Below are 10,903 nucleotides of genomic sequence, written 5' to 3' on the forward strand. Positions count from 1 at the left end.
TTCAACAAGAACCGTTACCCGGACCAACCGTATAGTGATAAGGAGATAATGCCACACTGCTAGATGAAACTGACATTGGGGTAATAGGAACTGGTCACTGACAGATGTGATGACACAACAGAGTCACTGATGAGCGATCTATGAGAATTAGACTTTATCAAGGAAGCACAAAATGCGACGGACCAAATGAGATAGAATGAACGAAACTCGCAAGGTACATCTGCTGGAAGTAACGACGGGTAAAATACATATACACTCCTGGAAATTGAAATAAGAACACCGTGAATTCATTGTCCCAGGAAGGGGAAACTTTATTGACACATTCCTGGGGTCAGATACATCACATGATCACACTGACAGACCCACAGGCACATAGACACAGGCAACAGAGCATGCACAATGTCGGCATTAGTACAGTGTATATCCACCTTTCGCAGCAATACAGGCTGCTATTCTCCCATGGAGACGATCGTAGAAATGCTGGATGTAGTCCTGCGGAACGGCTTGCCATGCCATTTCAACCTGGCGCCTCAGTTGGACCAGCGTTCGTGCTGGACGTGCAGACTGCGTGAGACGACGCTTCATCCAGTCCCAAACATGCTCAATGGGGGACAGATCCGGAGATCTTGCTGGCCAGGGTAGTTGACTTACACCTTCTAGAGCACGTTGGGTGGCACGGGATACATGCGGACGTGCATTCTCCTGTTGGAACAGCAAGTTCCCTTGCCGGTCTAGGAATGGTAGAACGATGGGTTCGATGACGGTTTGGATGTACCGTGCACTATTCAGTGTCCCCTCGACGATCACCAGTGGTGTACGGCCAGTGTAGGAGATCGCTCCCCACACCATGATGCCGGGTGTTGGCCCTGTGTGCCTCGGTCGTATGTAGTCCTGATTGTGACGCTCACCTGCACGGCGCCAAACACGCATACGACCATCATTGGCACCAAGGCAGAAGCGACTCTCATCGCTGAAGACGACACGTCTCCATTCGTCCCTCCATTCACGCCTGCCGCGACACCACTGGAGGCGGGCTGCACGATGTTGGGGCGTGAGCGGAAGACGGCCTAACGGTGTGCGGGACCGTAGCCCAGCTTCATGGAGACGGTTGCGAATGGTCCTCGCCGATACCCCAGGAGCAACGGTGTCCCTAATTTGCTGGGAAGTGGCGGTGCGGTCCCCTACGGCACTGTGTAGGATCCTACGGTCTTGGCGTGCATCCGTGCGTCGCTGCGGTCCGGTCCCAGGTCGACGGGCACGTGCACCTTCCGCCGACCACTGGCGACAACATCGATGTACTGTGGAGACCTCACGCCCCACGTGTTGAGCAATTCGGCGGTACGTCCACTCGGCCTCCCGCATGCCCACTATACGCCCTCGCTCAAAGTCCGTCAACTGCACATACGGTTCACGTCCACGCTGTCGCGGCATGCTACCAGTGTTAAAGACTGCGATGGAGCTCCGTATGCCACGGCAAACTGGCTGACACTGACAGCGGCGGTGCACAAATGCTGCGCAGCTAGCGCCATTCGACGGCCAACACCGCGGTTCCTGGTGTGTCCGCTGTGCCGTGCGTGTGATCATTGCTTGTACAGCCCTCTCGCAGTGTCCGGAGCAAGTATGGTGGGTCTGACACACCGGTGTCAATGTGTATTTTTTTCCATTTCCAGGAGTGTAGAAACAGAGTAACAAGAATACATCATCAAAGCCAAAAATTTAATAGTGAGCCTGAGTGGAATTATTGAACCAGAGGGGAGACGTATGGTGTGTTTCCAAGAAAACAGATATAACAAAAGGAGGGAAATGGAAAATTGTATCAAGTTCATGCAGCCGGTGCGGAACTCGTGACAAACAAAGAATAATGGAGAGGTTGGTGGGCGAAGTCTGCAACAGGACCAACAGAAACCGCAGCAGAAATCTGCTTAGTAACTGACAGTCGGACGGTGCGGCCTCGTTATAGCATTAAGTTAGTGATAATCATTTGCTTCCAATTCATTTTTGTAGTCACTTAGTGTATTGTTCTTTATTTGTTTGCACTTACACTTTTGAATGATTTATTATTATAAGTAGAGTGTCAGTTCTCCTGTGACATCTGATCAATGAGTTTGCGTTTGTAGTGTTCTGTCGAAAATTTGCACTCTGATAATATACCAAAAATTTTTGACGTACTGGAATCCTCTCTGTTTCACAGATAAAAAATTACTTCATGGATAGGAACATTTGGCCGCGCGGGATTAGCCGAGCGGTTTAAGGCGCTGCAGTCATGGACTGTGCGGCTGGTCCCGGCGGAGATTCGAGTCCTCCCTTGGGCATGGGTGTGTGTGTTTTGTCCTTAGTATAATTTAGGTTAGCTTAGGAACTGATGACCTTGGCAGTTAAGTCCCATCAGATTTGACACACACTTTGGATAAAGGGCACTCCGTCTGCAGGCCACAAGCAGCCCATCGGGACCATCCGACCGCCGTGTCATCCTCATTGAAGATGCAGATAGGAGGGGCGTGTGGTCAGCACACTGCTCTCCCGGTCGTTATGATGGTTTTCTTTGACCGGAGCCGCTACTATACGGTCGAGTAGCTGCTCTATTGGCATCACGAGGCTGAGTGCACCCCGAAAAAGGGCAACAGCGCATGGCGGCTGGACGGTCACCCATCCAAGTGCCGACCACGCCCGACAGCGCTTAACTTCGGTGATCTCACGGGAACCGGTGTATCCACTGCGGCAAGGCCGTTGCCTACACTTTGGATAGGGACGTGCCAATTTCTCGTCGGAAACGTCTTGGATTTATGATAAAACTGGTTGGGTCAACAGTTGAGCATTGCTGTGTTAGTAGCTTGTCACGCCACAGCGATTCTGTGTGTTGGAACACCTTGAAGATTGCATTGTTTGGCTTGGAAATAATTGTATAAATCTTGGAACACAATTATTCTCAGAATCCATCTTGGAATGTAGTAAAGGTTCGGTTTCTTCCGTTGACCAAGTGTGTATTGCCAGTGGGTCGTATCCACTGCCCGTTCCATCATTCATAGCGAGGAGGCGATAGTGGTGCCACAGAAGTTGATTTGAGATCCGCTAGTGGATCTTGGCGTGATTTCGATCATGCAAGCAATACCGATGGGGGGTATCCTGCGAGATGGACAGTGTTTTTTCGACGCCAGGGGCGTGTTGACGTTCAGGTATGGTTTTTCTTCTCGCTGCTTCTCGATTAGGGTTATCGTCAATGGAGAGAGAGGCAACGGCCTTTCCGCAGAGGATACACCGGTTCCCGTGAGATCACCGAAGTTAAGCACTGACGGGCGTGGCCGGCGCTTGGATGGGTGACCATCCAGCCTCCATGCGCTGTTGCCATTTTTCGGGGTGCACTCGGCATCGTGATGCCAATTGAGGAGCTACTCGACCGAATAGTAGTGGCTACGGTCAAAGAAAACCATCATAACGACCGGGAAAGCGGTGTGCTGACCACACGCCCCTCCTATCCGCATCCTCACCTGAGGATGACACGGCGGTCGGATGGTGCCGATGGGCCACTTGTGGCCTGAAGACGGAGTGCTGCTGCTGCAATGGAGCGAGCTGTTTTCATTAGTGGTTTTCGAGTGTGGTTACACTTGTGGATAATGGCCTAGGTTGCGATATTTTTCGCTGTTGGTGCTTTTTCGTCTGTGGTTATCGCTTATGGATTATCGTCAGTTGTGTGATGATGTTTCCCCTGTGGTACTTCGATTGTGAATCGCCAGCACCAGAGGCGCTTCATCGGGAAGTTTTGTGTTACGTGGAGTGAGCAAGTGGAGTGCGAGTGATGGTAGTAGGTTTTTAGATGAACAGGAAGGAAATGACGAATGGGGCCAGACAAAAACGGAAAGTAATCACAAATCCTTAAACACTACAAATGATAAAAAACTGTTATTTTATGTCTTTGCAGTAGCTGTTATTTGATGATATCTCTACGTCGATTTTTGAGAGTTATTGGTCAGTTTCAGAGGGAAAGGTGAATTCGTGTCAAGTTCTGATCTACCCTGACAGCACAGTAAGGAGGGTACAGAGGGCGGGGAGGGGGTTTCGACCCAAATTCTGCTCCAGATATCCGCTTCAGCGCCACCATCCAATAACTTGACATCAGGAGAAGCATCAAAGTCCAGATCACCATAAAGTACTCGTAAGAAGGGTCAGAGATAGCTAGATCCGGTAATGGGTGGGAAATAATCAGAAGTTAGTGTTGTTATGTTTTGAGTGCGCTGGATTCACGAATGTGCAGGATTAGCCCATTGGGGTGCAAGAGTGGTGTTGGGAAATTGACAAACCGCTGATATACACCACAGCAACACTACTTCACCACTAGAAAATTATTATTTTATGTCTTTTAGAGAAGCAATTTATTATCATTGTACTGAAATTTTTTTCAAAAGAACCTTAGCAACGACATTGTTTAAATAAAACAAGCAGTAAGGCACATTAGACTTTTTTTCGTTGTAAAGTTTCAACTACAAACAGTCATATTCTTCTTATATTTTCTATGTATGTGGTTTTGTAAACATTCATTGTAGAAACACGGCACAAATATATGCGCTAAGAATTGTGCAGAGGACTTCAGCATACCGAATGGCGAGCGGGAAGCGGCTCCAGAATCTGGAGAAGCGGTACATATCGCTATGCGGCTGGCAGGGCTGACGCGACGTAACGCGACGTCGCGCACAGCTGCTGCCATAATGTCACAGCATGGCGACCACCCTGGGCGAGCGACCAGCTGAAATGAGATCACTGAATGGCTACACAGGCAGTTGTCGGGTACAGGCGACCTGCCCTCCCCATCCCCCATACTTGAGGTGGTGGGGCAGGCAGCCAGATGATGGGATGACACTGGGGCATCTCAAAGGCGACAGAGGAATGCACAGAGTTCCACTTGCACCTTCCACTTATGCCAATGAAGAGCTGAAGGAATTCAAGGAACTGTGGCTTAAAGCATTAGCAGGGGTGCCTCATCTCCAGCCAGTAGGCAACGGAGTCTTGCTCCTGATGTCACATAATTACCTGGGACTGACGCAAGAGTCTCGAGGGACCGTACCTGAATGTAACACCACGGCCGATGAGAAAGGAGGGACTGGAATGCGCCACACCAAGCCACTGACGTCTCTGGACACTCACCATAACTGCTGCTGCAGGACTGTCTTCAACAAGAGCGACAGTTTGTCCACAGCTGCCCCATCTCGGGTCTGTCAATAGTCCCGGTGCCCACCATAAACAGGAGACTGGTCTGCCACACACAGCTGCCATCACTGATGTTGTTAAGTAAAGGTGTGACCCTCCTCTTAGCACCAACTCATCCCCTACAGCTGCCATGTGCAGCCTGTCACACACCTCATCAGTATAGTGTTGTGCTAATACATGTGACTAATGTAAAGTTAATTTTAGGACACCATAAAGACCCTTGACAAGGGAGCAGTACAAGACTGAAAACATGTTTGTGTTTCTGTAATTCTTACTTTTGCGCACCTTGTTGTATTTATTTTATTATGTTAAATGGAATCTTTCCCTCATCTTTCCTACAATGTTTGTCATGAGGAACAGCACCATTTTCTGAAGTGTATTTGGCTACAAGTTTAAGACTTACAAAATATCTCACGCAACAAACACACTTAAATCAAACCACTTTTTGAAACCGACTCATATTTTTATTTTGTCGTTGTTGTTTGTGCAAAGTCTCACTATATTTCACATGTCATTTAAATGTTGTATATTTTGTGCTAACGTCATTTACACCATTGTACTAAAAGAAAAGAAAGACATCTTACTATGAAATAACGTTAACAGATGATCCATATCACAAGAACACATAAGTGACTTGCCTAGGCTTTCTGAATGCTTGGATAGAATTTGTCATGTTCCATGTCTCTATGGAAGACTGCATCATTATGAGGCAGAGAATGCTCAATGCTCAACGATACTGTATTGTGACTAGGGAAGCCAATCATCTCTGATCTCAGCTTTGGTATGAATGGATTAGTTAATGTCTGCATGACATTTAACCGTTCAGTCATTGTATTTAGAGTCAGATATGTATGTCAAACAGCTGATAGTTGACAGGGGAAATTCTGGCACCCAGAAAATCACAAAACTGTTGCAGGGTTGCAGAAGTGAATGTGTGCATCACCCCTGGTTGAATAATATCAAGAGAGGGTGTGGTATTTTTTGGTTTGTGGTTGGCAAAGCTGTCATGGTCTAGCACGTCGTTCTCAAAGACCAAATTAAAGTGTTGTAATTTCTTCCGCCGCCTGCCACACTAAACTTTTTATAGAAGTCTGACACTTCCCATGCATAAATTACTAGATCACAGAGAGGTAGTTAGAGATGACATGCCACTCTCACACTGTAACAGCTTTGTCAGTCTGATTAACATTCATATCTTAAATCATGATCTCAGTGTTTGCTACGTGTCGTTTATGACTTCTTTACATAAGGAAATAGTGGGCAGAATATTCTTATAACTGCACGTGTAATCCTTAGAGAACTTGTACCCATGGGACCATAACAGAGGCGAGAGGGAACAGGAAGAGAGATGAACTGGGGGCCACAAGTATTGAGTTCAGCGACCTGGCAGTTTCGTGATTCTGGGAAGCACTGCTCAGTGGATCTGAACTGCGGAGGGACTTCTGGTCGAAACTCTCTTCTCCTTCCATTTAGGGTTGGACAAAACGGCGGCAGTTCACAAAACATATTACCTGGACGAGGTGGTAGTCTGTTTTGAAGGTGGCTGGGTGGCTGAAACTAGGTGGAGGACGCCATTTAAGAGAGACTGCCGAAAACTTTTTTTTTTTTTTTTTTTTTGCAAATGGTGGGAAGGTCATAAATCTCTGTGCATTCTCATGTAAGAAGCTGGGACAATACAGACCGAGCGGCTGGGGTACATGTTTAGCGGAGGCAGGACAGTAACCCCTCCTCCAAAAGGTAGGAAGTCGCCAGATTCTTTTTGAAAGTGGAAAAAAACGTATATTTCACAGACACAACTGTCTGGGAAACTTAAGAGCAATCTTTCAGAAATTGGTCGGCCTTTGAAAGATTAGATCACTCAGTAAATGAGGAAATGTGGTCCCATCTAGATAGATGCTTTTTGCCAATCATGGCCATGCTTACCGTGAGAATAACGCCTCCCTAGTCTATAATCTTCTAGTTTCAGGCAAGAGAGATATGGAGTCGCTGACTGTCTCCTCTCAGAATATGCAAGGTAGAGGCTGGTCCCCCCAGAGTGGGAACCCCAGTCTGTGGCTGGATTGTCCACCAGGCCAACAGAACAGTCAAGAGGGGAGTTTCAATGAGGATGGTTTGTGCAGTGTGGAGGCGGTTTCATTTTTAGTATTTCTGTTCCTGTACAGAGGCGTGGCGAAAAGTAATTGTGATTCTTTGGCTTCTTCGGTTTTTGGTCCTCCTCTGGTGGAGTACTTCCGGTCTCTCCCTAGTGGATGGGACTTGTGGTCTGTATCTTGTGGTGGAATAAGAGCCAGTAGCTATTTCCAATAGTACCGACGTGGAATTGCCTATCATCTCGAACATATCGTGTGTCACGAGGGTGAAATTATTCGACCTCAGTCGGCAATCAACGTTTCACAATTACAGCACGCATCATCGTGCCTATGAATCAAATTGGTTTGGCCAGACCAGAGAGCAGATGCACGTCAAATTGAAGCCTGCGGTGATTTTAGGACTCTGAGAGGGAGGTTTCCCATGTACTGATAATCAGAACTCCAGGCCACATAGTTTGCATATATTCGGGGTCGCGTCAGATCATGGAGCTGCCGCAGCACACCGCTTCTCGCCAACAGCGAGCCTGAATCGAAAGATTAATGTATTACTGTACCGGTGTAGGGTTGTTAAGAGATATTCGCCGCTCCCTGTTCCCAGGTAACCCATACTTTTTGGTATACTTGATCGTAGTTGATTCCATTTCAATGTAAGGATTCACCAAGAATTAAATTTTTGCCATCATAACAGGACTTAGTCAAAGTAACGCGACCTAAATTGAGATCGATATTAGCAGAATATTCTAGGGACGGAGCAAAGATAATAAGGAAAATCGAGTGCTCCAAACATAAGAGTAGGTGACTGCCACTCGTTACTAGAGAAAGGCGAAAAAAAAGACTGCTGTAAGCCCTTTTAATATTTCATCACGTCACACTTTTACACATTTCCTTGCTAGACGCACGCGGACAATTAGATTCCCTGACAAAAGAGAGACAGTTCTGTGATATGACGTATTAAGTTCTGTGATACGACGTTCCAGCACTTAATAATTTGTAGAATACTTTAACCCTTTATACCAGGAAGTTTCACTTACAACTGTATATTGCTTCGGAGGAATACTAAAGTCGCCATTTGTGATTTTAATCGGTTAAAATCGATCAGAAAACAGTTTTATGACGACCGCTGGACTTTTACGGAGAGGCTGATGTAAAAACTGCACTCATTAACTGACGCTTATCTGTAAGTCGAACTGCAGCAGCAACAGTAACCGTTTCCTTGACGCCGTAACAAGGACTGCATTTCATGCTGGAGAGTCGTGATCGGGCTGTATTAGGCGGCAACGCACAGTGTGACTGTCACCGGAAAATATATGGCTCCCCCTCTCTTTTTCTCCCGCGGTATAAGAAGAGTAGGCGTGTTCAGTGGGTAAGATTCAGGGAACATGAACTTCTACATAGCGCCGCTACTGTTCGCCTTTTGCGTCGTTGCCTCGGTAAGCAAAGTAGACAGTTCATTACTGCTGTAGATATCTGAGTGCGCCAGAGCTTAAAGAATTATTTGAACATCACTATCCCAACACTTATCAGCTACGAAATAAGGTTAGCACGAATACAGAAGATTTTAAGTTAGGTGATGAGGCTCTAGAGGTCCGATGATATTATTTTTTTAAAGCAGCTAATGCTAAGGAGTAATTGGGATGTTAGAAAGGCGCTTTACCAAACCAAAGGATACAAAAAATTATAGTTAATCAAGTAACGCCTAACTCACTTATCGATGTAATACAAATTCAGTTATTTACCATGGGAACTGGTATTCATGCGCGCCAGGAAGTTACCATTTAATCATACGCAACTAACAATTGTAGTTGCTGTATGTGACTCGGCGAATTTCAACAGCGTCCTTCATGATGGCGCTATGTATCTTCTACATATTAGTAGTAGAGTGTTCCACGGTGAACCTGATTTCCAACGTGATCGTGTGACGTCTGTATGACTAAACGCCTAGCCTGATCCATTGCTCATGGTGCACAATCTCAATTGCAGATTGCATTTCTAACGCCTTCCAAGGGCAGTGCATGTTTAATTTACAATATTTAATGTAAGACTGCTGAATACTGTTTTTTTGCCAATTATTTTTAAGTGCTTTTAGGACCAGTTTGTTTTGCTGAATACGAATACGGCCTCAGGTTTGCTAAATAGGCTCCCGTTTTGTGGCAGTTTAACATTTATTGATGAATATATACCTGGAGCAATATCATGTTTGCGTAGGCGTATCTGAATCACAAATTACATGATTACTGTCTCAGATAATTAACTCATTATATTGATTATTTCATAGCAATCGGAATTGTGTGCCTACATTCAGCTAGACTACAGAAATTGTTCCTTCACGAAACGATGTCGGCACGATTTTCCTCTGTACTGGTCTTCAGGACAATAGCGTTGGAGGCACCGACAGTAGTCCCCTTACCCCTCGCTGTAATCTCCTAAGTTATCTGGAAATCTTGATAAGTGTCTGTGGAGCAAATACACTTTGGTACTCACATAAACACCCAACATTCTAAATGAAATTACAATGAAATCCAGACCTTAAGCTGCTTACAGGCGTTGATAAATATCAATGGGGACAGTTGAAAATGTATGCCCCGACCGGGACAATAACCCGGGATCTCTTGCTTACATGGCTGACGCTCTATCCGTCTGAGCCACCGGGGACACAGAGGACAGTGTGACTGTAGGGACATATCTCTGGCCCGCTGCAAGTGAGACCCACATTTCCAACTTACTCCCCACACACTACATTTGTAGTACCCTTGCCCACTATACTCATTACTCGCGGCAGTCAATCTACCGATTCCCGTAATCAGACATGTCCGAAAGAACAGATACCGTTTTCATACAACATTTTAAAGGCTGTCAACAGAATTCTTTGTACATATCTGACTTTGATTACCTAAGAAATTTTTCACAACTAAGGTACAACGACGCCAGGCCGACAGTTCTGAATCTTCCGTGAAACTTGTCACGTTGGAATCATTCTTGAGTTTGGAAATCTGCGACCCATCAAATACCCCTGCTTTCAGGTTTTGAATGCTCAATGCAGGAAAAAATCTACCTAGGTATTTGAAGCAATTGCCTTCTTTATCTAGGGTCCTAACAAATTATTTGATCACTCCGAGCTTTATATGCAATGGGGGGAGGGGGGCGGGTGTGAGAATTATTTTCTCTCTTAAACAATGTCTCAAAAAGTATGATGGCTGCTCTTACAGAAAGACTTTTCCATAAAGGCTATTTACTTTGCTCCAATGATCTTGTTTTGCTCTGCTGTCCCTTAAGCCTATATACTGAATAGTCAAAGCAACTGGTACACTTGCCTAATATCGTTTAGGGTCCCCGAAAACACGCAGAAGTCCCGCAACACGACGTGGCATGTATTCGACTAACGTCTGAAGTCGTGCTAGAGGGAAGTGGCACCATGAAAAATGCAGGGCTGCCCATAAAAGTCCGAGGGAGTGGAGATCTCTTCTCAAAAGCACGTTTCAAGACATGCCAGATAAGCTCAATAATGTTCATGCCTGGAGAACTTGATGGCCAGCAGAAGAGTTTAAAATCAAAAGAGTGGTCCTGGAGCGACTCTGTAGCAATTCGGGACGACTGGCGTGTCGCATTGTTCTTCT

General features: G+C 46.0%; 1 pseudogene; it reads right to left on the reverse strand.

Moving 5' to 3' along the window:
* Positions 1–2,615: 2,615 nt before the first annotated feature.
* Positions 2,616–2,732, reverse strand: LOC126485479 (5S ribosomal RNA; annotated as a pseudogene).
* Between the last annotated feature and the right edge of the window lie 8,171 nt (positions 2,733–10,903).

Source organism: Schistocerca serialis, chromosome 6, assembly GCF_023864345.2.
Source record: "Schistocerca serialis cubense isolate TAMUIC-IGC-003099 chromosome 6, iqSchSeri2.2, whole genome shotgun sequence".
Taxonomy (NCBI): domain Eukaryota; kingdom Metazoa; phylum Arthropoda; class Insecta; order Orthoptera; family Acrididae; genus Schistocerca; species Schistocerca serialis.